Genomic DNA, 23,204 nt, shown 5'->3' on the forward strand with positions numbered 1-23,204 from the left:
CAAACTTAACAGCAGTGTTTGTGCTGCATATCATTGAACTGTCAGAAATAAGCATAGAAAATGAATTAGTTTTTTAAAGAAACTTCCAGAATTCAAGGTGGGTAAGTCACTAAGTCGAGATAAGCTGAACTGCAAGTTGCTAATGGAAGTCAGTGAAAGGAAGTACACAATCTTTCAATCTTCCTTAAATGAGCCATGGAGTGAAGAAAAGTAACACAACACTGCGATTTAAGAAAAAGAGACATATAAACTAGCTAACTATGGGTCAGTTGTGGGTAAACTCACACAATCCCTCATGCAAGATAAACTTGAAGAGATTTTTGTTCGACACAGACATTCCGAGGATAGCTAAGAATGATTTGTTAAAGGCAAATAGAGTTTGACAATTAAAAGATGATGTGAATATGAAAAACTGAATAAAAGATAAGTTGTAAATGTACGTAGATCTCCAGGTGCTATTTGATAAGTTTTGTTAAAGAACAAGCATATTGCACAAGAGGGCAGTGTGGATGGAAATAGGGTGATTGTGCAAGAAACAAAAATAGAGCAGCCAGTTGTTGCTTAGACTGGGAAAGCATTGAAAGAAGTGTATCCAGGTAGTTATTGTGTGCATACATTTTCCCTATGATAGCTTGAACTTAGATAAGGGACATAGGATGGAAGTTTCCCACTTGCACTGAAACAGTTTTGTCCAGTGAGTTTTATGGAATCCAGTCCACCATATGCTGGGGCACCCTTTCTCGTGCACTTGTCCATTCTTCACCTTATTAATTATGCAACTGGTCTTCTGGGCATCTTTCTCCAGCAATCACAGAACCAGAGAGGCATAGATGTGTGTGTTACTGGCAAGACATTCTGGTCTATACTCCCCTGGTGCCATATTTAATGATCATCCGCATATTATTTCAGATGCTGCAAGCCAGAGACTGGCAGTTAGCCAGTAGAGTTCAATCATGATCACTGAAGCCATGGCCCAGAAGAAAGGCAAGCCAGCTGTCCACTTCACGGACAAAGAGCTGGAGGTGTTGGAGAAAAGGGTAGTGGAGAGGATGGGCCTCCTTTTCCCAGGGGACTGCCAAATGAGGCCATGTTACTAGACAAAGCCAGCCTGACATATATTGCAACTTGGGTTAATACAGTGTCCTAAATGAAGAAGGACACTGAGCAATGTCACAAGAAGGTCAATGACCTTCTACAATAATGTAAAACAAACAGCTGCAGATGCTGGAGATCTGAAACAAGAACAGAAACTGATGGCAAAACACACCAGCTCTGTGGGAAGAAGTATTTAATGTTTCAAGTCCAATAACTCTTCATCAGAACTGTTAGTATCTTGGAAAAAGTGACACTTAGGCATCAGCAATGATCTTCTGCAGTCCACCACAAGGTTAGGTGTCACTATGTTCCCAAGGCTACCTCATGTATATAGGGTCAACGTTCAATCTTAACTGCCACTACATGTGCAGATCACCAAGGTTCATGGACTATAATGTTCAATCTTGCATTCATCATGTCTACTGAAGGGGATATCACCCACCTGATCCTTCCAAACTACCTCTTCTTGACGTCTATGTTTACTCCTCATTCAATGGGGGCATCTCACAACCTCTCCACTTTATGCAAGACCGCTAATGTTTCTTTCATCTATTTCCATCATATTCAATGTCTCATTGCAGGGAAACCTGATGCCCCATACCAAGACTGAGAGTACAAAACTGAGAGGCAGTGGTAGATATCAGATTCCTTAACCAGTACAAGGAGAAAACTCTTGAATTAGCCAAATAAAAGCACGATCACTCATGTAGGGGACAAAGAGAACTCAATGGGCAAACAACCCAATAACCTTCACTGTGCTGTTCCATTGCTGTTATATTAGCACAGTGCTTCAAAAAAAAAATGCTCACTTCTCTAATGCATGTATAAGCAGGACCCAGGAAGCATCCACAAAGCAGACAGCACCATGACACTTTGTTCCAGCCATCCTTCCGAGGAGGAAGCCACTGAACTCTCAGGCAATGCACCAATAAAGTTTTCACCTGCACCCTCCACCATCTCAGAGGCTCTTGTCCCAGTGGTGTTGTTTCCAGGTTAGACTTGTGAACATATTCCGGTGGGTATAAAACTGGCTCATCTCCGGAACTGGTTGTGGAAATCCTCTGGGTATCTGACACTCAGAGGACTGCCAGAGGAAATGACATTCAGGATTACAGCCACAGCAATCTCCATGTCACATCCATGAATGGATAATCTGTGAGAAATGTCAGGAAGGTAACACAACTTCATTAAAAGAATTCCTTGGCTCTTATATTCATCATAACTAAGCTGCTTCTTGTGCTCTCACACAATGTGGCATGAAAGCTTCCCATGTAGGTCACTGTCATGCCTCCATTGGGAGCTCTGAGCAATGTTATGTTATCAAATTATACAATGTACAACAAGTACCAGTAAGCAGATGCCAGTAAGCATCGTTTAGTAGGGGTGGACGCTAGAAAGTTGTTTCCATTAGGCGGGGAGACTAGGACCCGTGGGCACAGCCTTAAAATTAGAGGGGATAAATTTAAAACTGAAATGAGATGACATTTCTTCAGCCAGAGAGTGGTGGGCTTGTGGAATTCATTGCCACGGAGTGCAGTGGAGGCCAGGACGTTGGATGCCTTCAGGGCAGAGATCGACTAATTCTTGATCTCAGAAGGAATCAAGGGCTACGGGGAGAGTGCAGGGAAGTGGAGTTGAAATGCCTACCAGCCATGATTTAAATGGCAGAGTGGGCTTGATGGGCCGAATGGCCTCACTTCCACTCCTAGGTCTTACGGTCTAAGCCAGCATTATTGCTGCAATGCCCCACGCCACCGCAATCAATGAAAATGCTCCCTTCGAAATCACTGTCAATGTCCTTGCTTATGTACATAACAGTTTACAAATCTGGCAGCTGTGAAACATTGTCTTCCAGGTACTAGCCATGGAATATATTTGTAAAATAGATACTTCAGGTTCCACTTCTTAATGCCTTGTTCTCATGGCAGTTGCTTTGCTGACATGACAAGGAGAGGAGAGAATTAGTGTGCACAATGTGATGGTCCTGATTGCTTGAGGCCAAAATTTGGAATATGTATCTTTGCCCAATGAATGTCATGTTGATGAAATTGAAATTGAAACTGATACCAAATGGATGGTACTGTGAATTAGTGGAGGCATGATTAGTGCAACTTTCCCCCATCAGAGCCTCCAATTCCAACAGTTTTCCTTTGCTCTTGAAGATATAGCCAACAACTTATTCTTATTATTTGTATGCAAAGTCAGATCTTTTGCATATTCAGTTTACAGTTGACTTTCAATCTAACATGTAAGGTTTGAAATTCATATTCTTACGAGTGACTTTCAGATTCTGCCTCAGATGGAATAATTGCCCCAATCCTCCATTTTCCCTTTTGTGTTGAATATCCCCATGGCTTTTCCATCTTCTTTTGAATTCAGCCCCTTTCTCTTAAAATGCTCCCAGAGCTCATGACATTTTTTCATGTCCTTGATGGCCTTACACAGACCTAGAGTGACCATTATCTGTAAGGGCCCCTACAAGCCCCGAAATACCCAGCTCCCTCCAATTCTGTATGAGATCCTCTGTGAAAAATTACCACCTATTAATAGAGCCATTCCCACAGTAATCAATACAATGAAACACATCCTCAGAGTTGAATTGTTTGCTTTACCAAGAATACCATGGGCTGCCCTGATAAGCACCCAAGTATTATTGACTGACTGCGTCACTGAGGCTCACTGAGCATGGGCCACTCCCGGGACTGATTTTTCCACTGACCATCCTGAAATCCCTGCAGATGGAATGCAAGGACACAGATCCCAGATTTAGATAAGACCAAGCTTCTTGACTAACTGTGGCAATACTCCCCTTTCATTCCACTAAGGACTGTTCCCTTGTGACTTTCACAAATTGTAATTTGTTTAAAGCATGTGTCAACAAATACATTGCATGCGCTTCAAGCGAATTGCTACTTGTGAAAATCACAGAGCTATAGTCCTTAGTGGGATAAAAGGGGACCACAGTCAGGGAGTTGTACCACTACAGTCAGTCAAGGAGCTTGGCCATAGCACAGTGTCATACAATGGGAGGTCCACCCTCGACTGCTGAATGTTCCCCACCATGTTGCCAAGTTGCCAGCCTTTCCTTCTGTGAGAAAAAGTGACTCAAGCCACAGAGGCTGGTAGCCTGTAACTGAGCACTGAAGACCCTGTTCAGTAAGAGATAATATGAGCCACAAAGAGACTGGGAACCTTTGAGTCAATGCTGAAGTCAGTGAGATTTTGCTAAGAATGCAACTTGAAGTAGTTACTTTAGTAGCCAGTGTCCAAGCAAGAGCAAAGTTGGTGAGCCAAGAAAGCAAGTTAAGAGATATAAGAGACAATGGGAACTGCAGATGCTGGAGAAACCAAGATAACAAAGTTTGGAGCTGGATGAACACAGCAGGCCAAGCAGCATCTCAGGAGCACAAAAGCTGACGTTTCGGGCCTAGACCGTTCTGATGAAGGGTCTAGGCCCGAAAAGTCAGCTTTTGTGCTCCTGAGATGCTGCTTGGCCTGCTGTGTTCATTCAGCTCCACACTTTGTTATCTAAGAGATATAAGATGCAGATGAATGAGTTGAGTGTGATGCTGCACACAAAGCAAACAGGCAGAAAAATCTCCAGCATCTGCAGTTCCCATTATCTCAGAAACATGCAAGTCCTAGGTGTCCCTGAACAGCAAAGATAAGTGTAGAAGGGCTAAAATAAAGTCTGAATTGGTGTGAGGCCAGAAATGACGATATGGCAAGGCTTGGGTTTGCCAAGATCGTTTTGCATGGACAAAGTGTCAAGGAAATTGTTGGCTGTGGGGCATGCAGGCACATGCTATTGTCAAAACAGTTGGACAATGGCAGTCAACATGTTGCAATCACTGGGTACCTTTGACTTACAAGTAAGTAATTGAGCCACCTATTGTTTAGGGAAGGAGGGGAGGATTGGAAGTGGTGTATAAATAGGTGAGTTGGAGTTTTATTGGGATGCAAGTGCATAGGATAAAGGCAGTCAGTACACAATGGTGAGATTCTGAAGTCACTGTTTAAAGCTTAAGGGGAAAAGCATAAAACATTTTCTTGATGAGATTCTGACTTTTGCATTCTTTCTGTTTTCCCAACTTTCTTGCCATTTTTCACACTACAAAGGAGAAAATTCCACTTATCACGTAACATTTTTAGAATCGTTAACTTACGTGATAAACACAAGTGACCATAGGAACAATAGGATGTAGGAACAGATGCAGGCCATTCAGTCCATGAATTCCGTTCCACCATTCAATGAGATGACAGTTGATCTGATAATCCACACCTCCACTTTACAGCATTTTCTCTATAACCCTTGATTCCCTAGTGATTAAAAATCTATGGATCTCAGCCTTCAAAATATTTAAATATTATAAGTCTGGCTTTAACAGCGCTCAACAATATAGAATTACACAGATTCACTACCTGCTTAAAGAAGGAATTTCTTCTCATTGCTGTCCAAATTGGGTGACCACATACTGTGAGATTATGCTCCCTGGTCTTAGAGATTTCCTCACACAGAAGGAGTGCCACATGTTATAATAAGAACGTCTCTCATTCATATGTATTTAAAAGGAGTACAAACCCTACCTATTCAGTCTTTTCTCAAACAAAAATCCCTTCATATCCATTATCAACTTTGTGAATTTTCTCTGGGCTGCCTCCGAAATGCCAGTCTCTCTTTCATTAGGTAAGGGATCAAAACTGTTTACAGTATTCCAGGTATGGTCTAATTAGTGCCTTGTTTTAGCAAGACTTCCCTATTTTTACACTCTATTCCTTTTGACATGTGCTTTTTCTGATCTTCTAGACAAGTTTTTTTGTGGATTATGCATAAAGACTTCCAAATGCAGCATTCCTTAACCATTTAAATAATATTTGGCTCCTCTATTTTTCTTGCCAAAGTGAATAACATCATATTTACCTATGTTACATTGCATCTGCCAAGCTTTTGCCCACTCATTTAACTTGTCCAAAACCCTACGTAGACTCTGAGTCATCTTCTTGCCTTCCCACCTATCTTTGAGTCATCTGCAAGCTTGCCAATCGTGCATTCACTTCCCTTATCCAAGTCCAGTGATTTGTGTTTTCCTGTGGTCTAGCTGGTTTGATCTCTGTTAATGATATAGAAGCTTATTTTAAATGAGACCACAGTTCATGAGTTCATTAGTCACTTTATCAGTAGCATATCATGGGGAGAGATCTGTTTTAGTTTCCCTTCTGGTTATAGAACTTTTTCCTCACACTCACACTTAAATATTGATGTCTGCTGCTGTCACTGTCCATAGCCCAGGTATCTTTTCAACTTACACAGCAAAAAAAATTCCAATTGCAAACAGCCTAATGTAGAACAGCTGAGTTCAATCTGAAGGTTCAGATAACTACACAAACAGTTTATGGAATTTATCAGGTCTATCTGTTTCAATTCTGTGATAGCCTTAGGCATTCTGCAACTATTATTCTACGTGTAGTTTCTCGTCACAAATTGGATATTGTAATTTTCTGAAGTAGTAACTCAGTACAACTTTATAATTTCCACGAATCACTGTTCCCATTCCTGTAGCAAGGCAGATACCTGGGTGGAACAATCCTCTGCAAGCAAGCCATTCAATCAGATATAATCTCAACCATTGTTTACAGCTTTGGGAGTCAGTAATTCAATGACCCTACTGTATCTTGCTTTGTTAACCAGCAATTGCTAGAACCTTGGCTGAGGGGAACACCTTTTTGTTGTAGGCCCCAGTTACACAGTGAATTTAGTTTAGCATCACATGCCTGTGATCTTTTCTTTACCACTTCACTGTACATTTTCAGAGAACAAAGAAGATGCTGTTGAAGGATTGACTTAAAGATAAGTACTCCAAGATCGCTTGAATTTAAACTGATGAAATAGTGCAGTGGGGCAAAACATGTCGAAGTCATTCTGGTGAGGTATTGTGTTCACCAAAGCTGTTCTTTGCCGGGTAACCTTACATTTTTAAATAAATTCTTCTCTTCTAATCACAACATGTTACAGTGAGACTCAAATTGCCGTAACATTGATCAGTGAAGTGTGTTGTGGGAGAGAGATTAAACAGAAACATTTCCAAAGCTTAGCAATTGCAAGAAAAAGAACAGAAGGCAAAATAGAACATAGAACATAGAACATAGAACAGTACAGCACAGAACAGGCCCTTCAGCCCACAATGTTGTGCCGACCATTGATCCTCATCTGAGCTTGCTTGGAATGTGCGGAACGGATAACACAATCTCTTGGCTCTAATAACCTAAAAATTAGTTTTGCCTCATGTTGGAATTCTCCAACTAAACTAATATCACAAAAATTGTCGGAAAAGCTCAATAGGTCTGGCAGCATAAAATGCTAATTATGATTTATCTCCAGAGATACTGCCAGATCTGCTGAGCTTTTCCATCAATTTCTGATCTTGTTTCTGATTTCCAGCATCCACAGTTGTTTTCGTTTTCATGAACCAGTATCACATACTGAAATGGAGAAACCAGTCAGCCCCTGCTCAGCAATAACCAGCTCACCAATGCCCTGTTTGGGTTCTGCCAGGGCCACTCAGTTCCTGACCTCAGTGTAGCCTTGCTTCAAACATGGACAAAAACACTGAGTTCTAGACCTTGACAAAAAGATCACATTCAGCTGAGTATGGCAGTGAGGAACCCCAGAAAAATGGAATAAATGGGTATAAAGGGGCAAACTCTGGACCTGATGAAGTCATACCTGGCACGTAGAAGAATGGCCAGCTCTTCCCTTCCCCCCCACTGCATCCCGAAACCAGCCCAGCCTGTCTCTGCCTCCCTAACCCGTTCTTCCTCTCACCCATCCCTTCCTCCCACCCCAAGCCGCACCTCCATTTCCTACCTACTAATCTCATCCCACCTCCTTGACCTGTCCGTCTTCCCTGGACTGACCTATCCCCACCCCACCTATCTTCTTTTCTCTCCATCTTTTGGTCCGCCTCCCCCTCTCTCCCTATTTATTCCAGAACCCTCACCCCATCCCCCTCTCTGATGAAGGGTCTAGGCCCGAAACGTCAGCTTTTGTGCTCCTGAGATGCTGCTTGGCCTGCTGTGTTCATCCAGCTTCACACTTTATTATCCTGGATCCTCCAGCATCTGCAGTTCCCATTATCTCTAGAAGAATGGCTGTTGTTCGAAATCAGTCAGCTCAGCTCCAGGACATCTCTGCAGGAGTTCCTCAGGGTAGTGCCCAACCATCTTTACCTGCTTCATCAATGATCTTCCCTCCATCGTAAGGTCAGAAATGGGGATGTTTGCTGATGATTGCACAATGTGCAGCACCATTTGCAACTCCTCAGATACTGAAGCAATCCATGTCCAAATGCAATATGACAATATCCTGGCTTGAGTTGAAAAATGGCAAATAACATTCACACCACACAAATGCCAGGCAATGACCATCTCCAATAAGAGACAATCTAACTACCACTCCTTGACATTCCACCATCAACATCCTGGGGGTTACCATTAGCCAGAAACTCAACTGGACTCACCACATAAACAGTGGCTACAAGAGCAGGTCAGAGACCAGGAATACTGTGACGAGTCACTCATCTACTGACACCAAAGCCTGTTCACCATTTCCAAACTACAAGCAATGGATGGAATGCTCCCCACTTGTTTGAATGAGTGCAGCCTCAACAACACTCAAGAAGCTTGACACCATGCAGGACAAAGCAGCCCACTTGATTGGCACAACATCCACAAGCATCCACACCATCCAGCACCAATACTCAGTAGCAGCAGTGTGTACTATCTAAAAAATGCATTGCACAAATTCAATGAGGATCCCTAGACAGCACATTTGAAACCCACACACATTCCCATTTAGAAAGGCCTGGACAGCATATAGATGGAACACCACCACCCTGACCTGGAAATATATCATCATTCCTTCAATGCCTCTGGGTCAAAATCCCAGAATATCTTCCCGAAGGACATTGTGGGTCAACCTGCAGCATGTGACTGCAATAGTTCAAGAAAGCAGCTTACCACTACATTCTTGACGGCAATTAGGGATGGGCAATTAATGCTGAACAGAAACTATGACCACATCATAAGAGTGAATAAAAAAATACATTTTCAATGTATTTTATAAAATTACTGTCTCAATAGCAGAATTTTCATGTTTAAGCATTCAGGTTATTTTTTTTGTAAGGCTCCATCAGAAATGCAGAAAACCCATTGCGTTGTTACGCCTTGCCATTATCAATGAAGTTATCACCAATTCAATCACCACAGCCTTATGTTGCCTCTCATGAAGGCAAATAAAAGCAAAGATGCACCTGACATGTACAACATAAAACAGTCAGAATTTTATAGACATGTACGATGGTTCCATGATATTTTTCAACTTGTATGCAAAAGCAAACAAATATGCACTTTTCCAGCACCTCAAATATTTTAGGATTAGCCCTGTGGGTGTGTCTGCACAAATGCTCAAAAGTGGCAGGAAAGTTTAACAAAGTGGTTGAGACCTTGATTTTTATATATGGAAACATACACCTAGACTTTGTCACCAAGATCAGTAGATCAAATTAAGCATTCTCCCCTGACTCGGCAGACTCCTTTCCATTTAAAGGGTTCTGTTGAATCCAAGTTTCATTTTGGAGAGGCGAGGATGGAATTGAATCAGGGTCATTGAACCTGGACACAGAGTGAAAGCGGCGACATGGACAGGCAAGTGCCAAGGAAAGAAGCTTAGAAAGCTCAGGTATTCTTGAACTTTGCCCCAGTTGTTTTAGCACCTGTTATGCCTTCTAATTCTTCATGTGCCCACATTTCACACCTCTGGAGCTAGTAGGACCTGAACGCATGTCTCCTATACTGGTGTCGATGTAATCCAGTTCAGATCTGTAATCATCGATTGTCTGTCAATGTTATTTCTACAATACGTCAAAATAGTTATAAAGGAAATGCTTTAATGCTGTGAATGGATAGTACGTAAAGTTAATGTTCAACATGTTTAACAGTTAGATATTATTTCAGGTAAAGGATATGGAATTATCACAAAATATTGTGCCTTCTAAAATTGTGATGACTTCAAAGAACAGTTTTATTAAACACCAGCCTTTTGGGATATTAATTGAATTTGTATTTTAATGATCTGCTGTCGTCATATGCAGCTACGTTGTCCTTAGCAATTCAAAAGGCACTTAACCCATCTAGATCCTGAGGCAGAATATGAGGTGTTGTTCCTGCAGTTTATGTTGAGGCCATTGGGCAAATAATCTCCTGAGGTGGAATATGAGGTGCTGTTCCTACCACCTTGGGAGCCTGCAGCCTGACGGCCTCAACATAGAACTCATTGGGTTCAAAATCTCCCCACCTGAGTCTGGAGTCATATGCAGGCTGGATTAGAGAATGATGATAGATTACCTTTCCTAAAGGTCACTAGTGAGCCAGATGGATTTTCACAATTGGCATAAAGCTAGTTCTTAATTGCAGATTTTATGAAATACAAATTTCATCATCTGCCATGGCGGGATTCAAATCCATGTCCCCAGAATATTATTTCAGAGATAGTAGGAACTGGAGATGCTGGAGAATCTGAGATAACAAGGTGTAGAGCTGGATGAACACAGCAGGCCTAGCAGCATCAGAGGAGCAGGAAGGCTGATGTTTCAGGCCTAGACTCTTCTTCAAAAGTCTTCAGATATCTCTGAAGAAGGGCCGAGGCACAAAATGTCAGCCTTCCTGCTCCTCTGATGCTGCTTGGCCTGCTGTGTTCATCCAGCTCCACACCTTGTTATCCCCAGAATATTAGTCTGGGGTCTGGATTCCTAGTCCAGTACCTATGACATTATAACCACGTTACCACATCCCATCATTCATTGGAAAAGTGCTAGAATCCATTATATAGGAAGTGTTAGAAGGATGTTTAGAACATTAATACAATCAGGCAGAGAAAATATGGTTTTGTGAAAGGGAAATAATGTTTCACAAATTTATTAGGATTCTTTAAGGATTAACATCTTTCCTTTTGGGGTGTGTTTGGATTTCCAAAAGGCATTTGACAAAATGCCTCATAAAAGATTACTGTGACAGAAAATTGCCTAACTAAAAGGAAACAGAATCAGGAGAAATGGAATGTCACAGGATCAGTATTGAGGCCTCAACTATTTACGACTGATATCAATGAGTTGGATGAAGGGGCTGACCAAGTTTGCTAACTATACAAAGAAAGATAGGAAAACAAGTTGTGAGGAGGCTACAAAGAGTCTGCAAAGGGAGGCAGATGGATTGGCTGAGTTGCAAAGTTTTGGCAGATAGATATTGTGGGTATGAGGACACACATCACAACACAAGCAAAAATTGTGTACATGGCAGAGGAAGAAAATATGATATTGAGGGCTGTACTAGTCCCTGCTCATGCCACTGTAATGACCCCCTCAACTGCTGTCTATACCAGCTCCTGCTCCTTGTATACTGCTGTATACAACGGCATCATTATCAGAATTCTGCACTGGCTCCATCACAACCAAGTTACTTGACTTGTAAAATTTAGGGTGTCTCACTTTGAAATTGAAACACACTCCTGACAGCCAAGGTTCAAAGCTGTGAATGCTTCTCCATAAAATTGGCTCTTCCAAGGAACTGAATAATTATGACGCATCAGCTTTCATTCAACTAGGTAACCAAGCGATATAAGGATGAAATCTGCAATTAATTTAGTTAAACTTAATAAGGTGCATTTGTTGCATTAGAATGTTTTCAATATTCATCTAAAAAGTTTTGCTTTGACAAATTTGAATTCCAGGACTTCAGTTGCATGTGTTCTACATCATATGGTATCATGCAAATTAGAATTTAAGTCCAAGCCTACTACCTAGGCAGCTCAGGTTTACGTCTGCGGGTTACCATAACTAAATGCTTGCAAAGCTGCTCAATTTGTATTTACTGGCCTACTTTAATGGATTCCTAATTTTTTTTAGACTATCAACTTTCCACTGAACCCGGTAATCCTTTGAGCTTAAGGCATCATTTCTGGGCTTTGATCTCAGGACAGTAAATTTGCGAGCTGATTAAATGCCTTTTGAATTGCTAAGGACAACACAGCTGCTTATTGTTAGAATGACGACAGCATATCATTAAAATACAAATTCAATTAATATCCCAAAAGGCTGGTGTTTAATAAAACTGTTCTTTGAAGTCATGGCAATCTTAGTTGTCACAATATTTTGTGAGAATTCCATATCCTTTACCTGAAACAATGTCTAACTGTTAAACATGTTGAACATTAACTTTACGTATTATCAATTCACAGCATTAAAGCATTTCCTTTATAACTATTTTGATGTTTTGCAGTAATAACATTGACAGACAATCAATGATTACAGATCTGAACTGGATTACATCGACACCGGTATAGGAGACATGGGTTCAGGTCCTACTAGCTCCAGAGGTGTGAAATAACTCAGCTGAACATTTGCCTAAATTTCAGTGAGCAAAGTTTTGTTTTCATGTCCAATTCTGTACAGCCAGGTTTTCTGCTTTACTGTCAAGTCACCAAGACTGCAACAAGTTCACTAGACCAAAACAAGTGCAAGAACTTGCACATCAACCACAAGAAAGGAATTTGGTGAACCATTGCAAACCGAATTACAGAGGAGACTACTGTAATTCTAAGTGCCAGTGAGATCCCCATCTCCACCACTCCAGATCTGCTAATTAGCAAATGTGATAATTCAAAGTGATAATATCAAGATGAGATTTTCTTTTCTTCTTCGGCAGTCTCTTGGTATCAAGGATGATTTACTTCTGCACTGATTCAATAAGTTCTAAGACAGCCGATCGGCCCAATTAGTGATCTGCAGTCTCTGACACGTGCAGAACAGTTGGTGCTTGATGGGCTTGGTGGATAGATTGTGAAGTATATAGGAGCACAGAAATCATTGCTGCTTGGTAAATCATGCGCCTTAGCCATGGATTTGAGATTCTGACCTCAAATATACTTTTCCTCAGTCAGCTGAAAGTTGGGCTAGTACTTTGGAAGCAATGACAAATGTTGAAGTCTACATTTGCCTTCAACCAGAGGGAGTTAGATATGGAAAATTATCCATATTTTAAAGGACCTCACAGTTGAACTTAATGAACAGGAGGCTGTGTTTTGCTGTGGGAGCTGCTCAGAAGTGGGCCTTAATTCTCAGGATGTTAATCAAAATGCCCATTTTCTCTTGCTTTGGAGTAAAAGCCGACAATGATCCAGAGTTTCTAGCGCCTGCTAACCCCATTTTCATTCTGAAACTTTATCATTTTGGTTTTGATTTGGATTGATGGTAGCATCTACTCTGTAGACTATCTCTACTTCTGTGTTGACATACAATCACTGTAACAAGGTAGAAGTGTGGCAAATTTGCACACAGCAAGATGGGTGGGCATGCAGAATGCACTGCCGGCAGTGGTAGTGGAGTCAGATATTTTAGAGACTTTTAAGCGACTCTTGGGTAGGCACATGAAGGATAGTAAAATGTAGGGAATGCAGGGTAGTTTGATCTTAGTAGGATAATAGGTCAGCACAACATTGTGGGCTGAAGGGCCTGTACTGTACTCTACTGTTCTATGTTCTATGATCCCACAAACAGGAATGCGATAGTAACCAACCTGTTTTAGTGATGTTGGTTGAAGGATCAACAGTTACCAGCATCCCAGACTTTTTCTTGAATAGCACCATGGAATCTTTTATATCCCTTCAAATTAACTTGCACATAATTTTACTCTTCAACCAGTGCCACATCACTTGAGTTTCCAGGTGTTGTCCTTATCCTATTTTACATAAAATCCTCTTCACCTACAAACCTTGCTAATCAACACCTATCAATATGGGTTTCTGGCTCCTTGATGACTCATTGTGTTGAAATGTATCCATGACTTTACTCTCCCCCATCTTCTTCATTTCCTCCTTCAGACCTGCAATTCCTTTTCTAACACTAACCACCTTTGTCATCTCAATTAAAGCCCCTCCTAATATATCTTTTGCTGAGTTAATTTGGTTGAATCCCTTAGATTCTGCTGTTGATGCAGGTTGGGTAACACAGCAAGAGAAGGAAGACCTTATTCCTGCTGGATAAGAACAGGAAAAAGGACTGATTTTTATAAAAAAACACATTAGTAAAACAGCCCTTTAGGAAATCTCTCAAAGATCCTTGATATGTCGAATAATATTTGCATCAGAGGTATATTGGTGCTACTGGATTGGTGTAAAAGAGACAAGCCACAGCTTTCTTGATCATGTGTTCTTTTAAGCAATGCCTAAAGGTCACAGGTGAGCAATGGAACCGACTTTGGACAGGAAATCAAATCTCAGATTGGATAGTTATGTGATAAATTCTGAAAGCAAATGTTGGAGGCCCATGAAATTCTTAGCAAAAAAAGACAACAGTGAGGCCCTAGATAGACTGTATCAGAGGGGTCTAGGCCCGAAACGTCAGCTTTTGTGCTCCTGAGATGCTGCTTGGCCTACTGTGTTCATCCAGCTTCACACTTTGTTACCCTAGATAGACTGGTCATTTTTCACAGAATGATCTTGTAAATGACTGACTTTGAGTGTTCCAGTGCCCTATTTTGACTTCTAATTCACCAATATGGTCCATAAAATAAAGGGCTGAGCAAATTAAACCTACATTCTTTGGCATTTTGAAGAATGAAGGGCGGTCTCATTCTGTCGAACAGAGATCCGAAAGGTTTGACTGGGTAAATGCTGATAGCTTACTTCTTATCAGGAAAGCTAAAACATGAGGGGTATAATGTTAGGATAAGAGGCCAATCATTTAGAATTGAAATTACTTCACTGAAAGAGTTGTGAACTTATGGAGTTCTCATCATACGTTAGAAGGTCGTTGATGCTCTTTTAGTAAATACATTGAAAGCTGGGATTGACAGGCTTTTGGTCAAGCGATATGGTGAGCAGGCAGTAAGGTGAAATTGAAGTCCAAAATCAGTCATGATCTTATAAAACAGCAAATCAGGCTCGATGGGCCATTTGGTCTATTCATGTTCCTATTTTCTATTTTCTAGGTTTCTCAGTGCTGATATGAAAGCACCATTGTTTCTGCAACAAAGAGATAGTTGTGTCGTGCTTTTGCTGAAGTCCGACACAAAATTCATGCAATGTTTGACAATTACAAATCACAGAAAGAGCTGTCATGAATGACTGATGCTGGAAAAGGTTGCCTAATTGTAGGTTCTATTGAAGTAAAACCAAAGATCTAGCTAATTAAATAGATTTCAACTCCTCAAAGCACTGATGATAGAAAGAACTTTTATATCAAGCATTAAATAAAAATAGCATAAAATTTAATGCATTAAGTATGAAACTGGCCCTCTGGAATCTTGTAGATGCAGGCAACACTTAGATCCCTGTGTAACACAACAAAAATTGCTTTAAAATCTAAAACTGGAAACATCATATAAATTGAGTAAGCACAATGAAATGTTTCCACTAGAAAAGATGGACTTTGCAGATAACCTACAGGAAATTAAGCAAAGGTGAAAATGAATTTTGTGTGGTATGGAAAGCAGAAAATAAATATGGCAATTACAGTAGTAAAAAGGACTGGAACTTAAGCTTAGAGCTGGACGATGGATGCAAGTTACCTGAAGATACAGGATGAAAGAAATATCATATACTGATTGGGGACAGTATGACTTATTCGAAGTCTAATTAATCTGAATGAATTTATTACTGAACAGTTGCAATAAAGCTTCCATTGCAGTGACATTTATGGGAAAATGAAAGAAGGTAAAACTGGTTCCAGTGTCTGCATTCATGGTTTCCTAAACACTGGCTAAGCGAGATGGCAATCAGGTTATACAAGGTAGAAAAACCTGAAGTTTTTTTGTTTTGGTTTAAGGATCATTTTTATAACCTACAAGTGGGATTGCAGTTTTAAGGATAGTGGAGCTGGAGAAATGTTTCATTCTTTAAAATGGCAGAAAGCAATACTGCAACAGTCTAATTTTGTGTTTACTTCAAAAATCAAGAAATAGTAGCTACAATAGTCTGTTCAAAAGTTACCTTTCTTTTTAAAAAAAACTTGTCTAGTTTGCACTTGGTTTACTCATTCTCCACCCCAACATTGCTACAGATTTTTAGGATCTCCTTTTAAATACACAGATATTCATATTTTATACCATTGGTCACAGTTCCTTTCTGACACCTCTCCAACTCCATCTTTACTATTCCCTCCATCTGTTGGAATGACTCAGGTTGGAATTTAGCATGAACAGCAAACTAGAGCCTACTAAAGTCGATCAACAGATTAGAAATTAGAGATCACATTGATTAGTTGACAATGACTTGGACGCAGGAATTGGTGGATGGGTTTGTGAGTTTGCAGATGACACTAAAGTCGGTGGAGTGGTGGACAGTGTGGAAGAATGTTGCAGGTTGCAGGGAGACTTGGATAAACTGCAGAATTGTCCCGAAATTTGGCAAATGGAGATTAATATGGATAAATGTGAGGTGATTCACTTTGGGAGGAATAATAGGAAGGCAGAACACCGGGTCAACGGAAAGATTATTGGCAGTGTAGATGAGCAGAGGGATCTTGGTGTCCATCTACATAGATTCCTGAAAATTGCCACCCAGGTTGATAGTGCTGTTCAGAAGTCTGATGGTGTTTTAGGTTTCATTGGTAGAGGGATTGAGTTGCGGAGACGTGATGTCATGCTGCAACTCTACAAAACGCTAGTGCGGCCTCGGTTCGAATATTGCGTGGTCGCTCCATTACAGGAAGGATGTGGAATCGTTGGAACAGGTGCAGAGGAGATTTACCAGAATGTTGCCTGGTCTGGAGCGAAGGTCTCATGAAGAAAGGCTGAGGAACTTGGGTCCCTTCTCATTGGAGAGAAGGAGGCTCAGGGGGATTTAATAGAGATATACAAGATGGTCAGTGGATTAGATAGGGTGCACAGTGAGAGTCTTTTTCCGAGGATGATGACTTCAGCTTGTACAAGGGGGTGCAGCTACACATTGAGGGGTGATGGATTTAAGACAGATGTCAGAGGCAGGTTCTTTACTCAGAGAGTGGTAAGGGCGTGGAATGCCCTGCCTGCCAATGAAGTTAACTCAGCCACATGAGGGGCATTTAAACAGCCCTTGGATCAGCATATGTTTGACAATAGGATAGTGCAGGGGAATGGGCTTCGATTAGTTCACAGGTCGGCGTAACATGGAGAGCCGAAGGGCCTGTTCTGCGTTGTGTTCTTCTATGTTCTATGTTCATGGAGTACTTAAGGATTGGTCATAATGAATGTTATAGGTTCTCCAAATTACTCATGTTGAATGCACCAGTAAGATCCAAGACACACTGAGAAAGATTCGATTGTTACATTTAGTAATCAAATTAAAACAATATTTTAGTTTAAGTGATACTGTCCACCTTAAGTGGGTATTTGGTGGCCATCTAGCCATTCTTTAAAGTCTTCAATAAAACAGATTTGCAACGAAGTTTGCACTATAATCAAGTAGATGACTACCGTACATTCAGTCTATAATTTGAAACATATTTGCCCAGCTACTTTGATGCTGCTACGGGGATTGGAACAGTGTATACTGGATTTGCAAGTCGGGACCAACAGAATGCCAAGACAAAGCTGACTTCATGGAATGTGTCAGGGAAATCAAATATTAATTCCCATGCATTTAAAAACCTCTGAAAGAATCCATTGAAAGTGAAGAATTTGGAGAGTTCTACTTCAGTTAAACTAAAAGGTACCCATATAGTCAAAAAGAAGATTAAAACCTAGTCCAGCTCCTGGATAACTATTAAACTCATCCTCAATTCACTACTCAATGTTCCTAACTATGTCTCCCCTGACACCAACACTTCCCAACTTAACATGATTCTACCTCCCACAAACCACAAGACTTGACCACCAGTGCCAGCCTGAACCCCTCCACTGTCACCAAGTGACACAATCCCTTTCCCTACGTTGGAAACCCCTTTCTCACTGCCGGACCTGAGATCAGCATCAGAGTTCACCCAATTCTGGAATCTAGAAATGTTACTGAGGGATGGAAAGGGTGGGGAAAGTGAGAAACAGCTCTGATTCATACCCAAGCTACAGAAATAGGCTCAGCAGGACACCCTACTGGCAAACTTCCAGATCAAAATCTAATTGTGTGGGCAAGTTGGTAGCTGTGCATTTTCTGGCAGTTATTTTGTTGGCATGGAAGATGATCATAGGTAAAGTTCGCACATAGAATTTACAGAACAAAACATGTCTTTTGTTCCAACAGGTCTATGTCAGTATTTAGATTCCACACAAGCCGAATTGCACGTAACAACACAACAGGGACTATACTACAAAAATCACTTTTGGACATCCTACGATAATGAAAGATACCATGTTAATGCTTTTCTTTACTTCATCAAAAACCTATTTTTCCGTTGTCCTTTATGTTCTTGCCAGATTCCCATTAGGAGCATCTATATTATTCACCCCATCTACTTAATACAGCAGGAAGTTCCACTTTCTAACCACGCTTATCTAAAACCAACTAGCATGCACGTTCCAGCTGCAATCGCTGGATAGATTTCAGGATCTGGACTCTTTCTTAACTGATCCCCCTTTGGTCGGAAGCTCTGGTCATTTTCACGTTTTATGTAAATGATTATTAGAGACATTGGCTATCATACCAACATATTCATCTAATGCAAGTATTTTTTCAACATTGTAATAAATCTGGTTAAACTCTGCAGTGGCAGTATGTGCATACGTGAACTTTAGAGTTGTAAATTGGTTCCAAGAATACTCCCTGTAAGGAAACATAAACCTTAAAACTTGGTCATGATATCATCATTGCCAGTCAATAAACTGAATGCACAGGAAATCAATGTAACAAAATATAAAAATAAAGTAACATTATTCACTTTATTGTAAACACATTGCAGTGCTACAAATCCTTTACATGCCAATATCTGAAACTACATTAACATTTTGCTGACACTTTAGGTTAGCTCAGTCATCAGTATTGCTCAAACGCTGTGATAAAACAGTGGCATAGTGTTAAACCATTACTGGATTACAATTAAAATGCCCAGGCTAACACTCTAGAGATATGATCCAAATCCCTCTATGTCAGCTGATGGAATTTAAATTCAGTGAAAAATCTGGATTATAGAGCCAATCTTAGTAGTGCTTGACAAGACAGCTATCATCAAATTTTACAAAAACCCATCTGGTTCACTAATGTCCTTTAGGTAAGGAAATCTGCCATCTTTACCCATTCTGGCCTACCTTCAACAGCAGATCCATAGCAATGTGAGTGACTCTTAACTGCTCTTATAAATGATCTAGCCAGCTACTTAAGTTCAAGGGCAATTAGCAATTTCCCAACAATACCCTCACCTCATCCAAGAACATAAAAAAAAAGATTGTTAACATATCTGAACAAACCAAGGAACAAAGAATTAAATTGTAAGGACATGTGGCATAAATTTCGCTTTTGGTTCAAGTTTAGAACATTGAAAGATGACTTAAGCAAAGCTGGCAGGGGGTGTCAAATTAAAATTCCTGACCAAGATCAGGAGATTTATGTCAGACCATAAAGGCATTAGAAATAGGAACAGGAGTAGACCATTTCATTTGGCTTGTCGAGCCTGCTCGGCCATTCAATAGGACCATGATGCTTGTCATGTTCAGTTTCCTGCCTTTTCTCCATTACCCCGATTCTCCTACTGATCAAGAATCTTTCTCAGCCTTAAATATACACACAAACTCTGCCTGCACAGCTATCTGTGACAAGGAGTTCCAAAGACTAAACTTCTGAGAGAAATTCCTCCGCATATCAGTCATAAACTGGTGCCCCTTCATTATGAGACTGTATACTCTGGCCTGAGATTCTCCCATGAGGGTAAACATCCTCTCAGCATTTACCCTATCGAGACCCTTAAGAATCCTACATGTTTCAATGAGACCACCTCTCATTCTTCTAAACTCCAACAAGTAGAGTCCCCAATCGTGTAACCTTTTCTCCATACATAAGAAACTTTCTCTGAATTGCCTCCAATGAAATAACATCTTTCCTTAAATAAGGGGACCAAAATTACTCACACTATTCCAGATGTAGTCTCACCAGAAACTTGTACAGTTGCAGTAATATTTCCCTACTCTTATACAGCTACTTTAACACTCTTGAAATAAGGATCAACATTCCTGTTGGATGATAACATCAAGGAAAACGGAGGCAAATAGGATTGATGTATTGATCAGCCATGATCTATTGAATAGTGGGATAAGGTCAAGAAATTGAATGGCCTATTCTTACTCTCAGGTTCATAACAGAAGAGAACAATGCTGGCCCTTTGTATTAAACTGCAATTTTCTTTCAACTTCAACACAACTACTATTAATATCTGCTTTACAATTCCTGTCATATTTCCCTCATGGTTAGAGGGGCAGTACATTGTTGTTGCCAAAATTAATACATGCTCATTGTCTTTTCAAATAGTTTCCTCAGATACCTGATTGCAGCAGGTCAATTTGTTGAGCATTTGTAGAGAAATCAGACAAAGGCTAACCTTCTGGAAGTGTTTTAATCAGAGGACCTCCAGAGACTTGTGATGAGAATTCCATGCGGGCCGATGGAATATTGGGTCGAAAGGCTGCGCTGAAGAAGACCACGATGCTAGGCCACTAGAACAGTGGGTCGGAAGCCAACGTTGAAGATGATCTCCACACAGGGACAAGACTTCCATGCTGGGACAAGGCCCCCACACTGGGACAAGGCCTCCATGCCAGGAGACTGCCATGCCAAGCTGAGAGCACCATGCCAAGCTGTTGGCAGCTACCTCATCACTAGGCTAGGAGAAGCCTTCTGCCTATGCTGTTAAAATATAAGATGGATCTTGATAATAACTACAATAACTATAATTTGGATGGCACAGTGGCTCTGTTGTTAGCATTGCAGCCCCACAGCGCCAGGGACCCGGATTCGATTCCATGCTCGGGCAACTGTCTGTGTGAAGTTTGCACATTCTCCCCATGTCTGCGTGGATTTCCTCCGGGTGCTCCGGTTTCCTCCCATAGTCCAAAGATGTGTAGGCTAGGTGGATCGGTCATGCTAAACTGCCCAAAGTGTTCAGGGGTGTGTGGGTTATAGCGGGATGGGTCTGGGTGGGATGCTCCAAGGGGCGGTGTGGACTTGTTGGGCTGAAGGGCCAGTTTCCACACTGTAGGGAATCTAATAACTGTCTTTGCCAGCTTGCAGATTTAGAGGGACAGTCCGGACTCCATCTCCCTCATCGCAAACCAATGCAAACCATTAATACCTGGCACACCATAAGACTACAGGGAATTGGAACAGAAGTAGACCATTCATCCCCTCAAGCCTGCTCTGGCATTCACCATATCATAGCTGATCAAGTGTTTCCTACTTCCACTTTCCTGCTTTTATCCCCCAGTTGTTCAAGTCTCTATCTATGTCAGTCTCAAATATAGACAAGGAACTCACCCCCACAGCTCTGAGGCAAGGACTTCCAAATACTTGCAACCTTCTGAGAGAAAAATTCCTCCTTATCTCAGTCTTAAATTAGCAGATCTTTATTCGGAGATATCTCCTTTGGTCCTCGTCTCTACCATGAGGGGAGACATCCTCTCACTGTTTACCTTGTCAAGCGCCCTAAGTATCCTACATATTTCAATGAGATCACCTCTCATTCTTCTGAACTCCAGTAGGTACAGTCCCAATCTGTTTAGTTTTTGTTGATGAGACAATCCCTCCATAGTGGACATCATCCTCGTTAACCTTCTCAAACCGCCTCCAACAAAACAATATCTTTTCCTAAATAAAATTACTAAAACTGCTCACAGTACACAATTAGAGTTTTTTACTGAATGATTCATTTTAAAAGGGATTTATAACCACGTACAGTATTAAAGTAGTTATGGCAGTGTATTTGAGCTTCAGTAGTCATGAGTGAAAAATCTCAGAGCAGCAACTTCTGGGAATGTTAATTTGTGAGACCACAGAAGTAGCCCCAGAAGTTGGCAGATTGTCGCAGATACCCAACTGTGTGTCTGATGAATCCAGTATCCCTTGCCTTATGTAGTCTGTGCAACCCTCCAATCCTGCATTACATGATGCTCACAACAACCAGCATTTGTAGCATCATTAATTTAGAACGGCTTTAAAACTGAGGCTTGGAAGGATTCTCCAGCAGTAGAAAATAGTGGCTTCCCACTTTTATTCACATGTCTAGAATAGTGTTGTCCAGGAGAAATCACTGAGTTGTCATCAGTGTGGTGATACTGTTTTAGCCACATAAATTGCTTTCAAAAGAAAACACCTTCTTGACAATGTAGGCAAATGATTATATTTAGTTAACTATTTGGTAAGGAAGGAAATAAAGAACTATGAATAAGAAAAACACTCGTCCCTTTTCATTGCCCTTTCACCATTTTACATAAATCAGTTAGTTTACATGCCTTACACGCGTTGTCATAATGAATATTGTGATCACATAACCAGTGTTATGCATTTTTTACTTAGTCATCAGAAATGCCATTTGCCATTCTGGACTTGAAATTAACCACATGTAGTCAGTGAAATTATGAAATAATGCTGCCCAAGAACAGTGAGTGAAAAGAATTGCAATAGAGACAGGCAATGTGTCAGCTACTGAAATGAGTAAGAAAACACTTAACATAATGCAGCACTAGCTGAACAGCACTGAAAATAGAATTAATCTCACTGCGTGTATCTGAACAAACTGCAGAGAAAATGAAACATTTACAAACAAGGAAGAAACAAAGAAAAAATATAAAACCAAATCTATCTCTGCATCTTTTGGTTAGCCTAAAACTCTTGAGTTTAGAGGTAAAACTCATTCATTTTGTCTAAAACACAAAACAAGCACATTTTCACAAGCTTCAGTCAAGTAGCACTGGTGACCTATGCGTTAGATGAAACAAACCTCTGTTTGACACAGCACCTTAAAGATTATGATATAATGGATATTACAATGTTTAATAAAAACAATTACCCTTCAAAGTGCTCATTCAATTGTTTAAGTGTAACGTCTGGCTTTTCAATTTTGTAAGGTAAAATAAGTATTTCATTGAGTGAATAAAGGAAACTG

The 23,204-nt window shown here is 40.7% G+C and overlaps 1 protein-coding gene across 9 annotated transcripts in view; it reads right to left on the reverse strand.

Annotated features, from left to right (window-relative positions):
- Nucleotides 1-23,204, reverse strand: part of bbs9 (Bardet-Biedl syndrome 9) — a 519,061-nt gene that overhangs the window by 174,462 nt on the left and 321,395 nt on the right. The window lies entirely within an intron of this gene.

This window comes from Stegostoma tigrinum, chromosome 5 (genome assembly GCF_030684315.1).
Source record: "Stegostoma tigrinum isolate sSteTig4 chromosome 5, sSteTig4.hap1, whole genome shotgun sequence".
NCBI classification, from domain to species: Eukaryota; Metazoa; Chordata; class Chondrichthyes; order Orectolobiformes; family Stegostomatidae; genus Stegostoma; species Stegostoma tigrinum.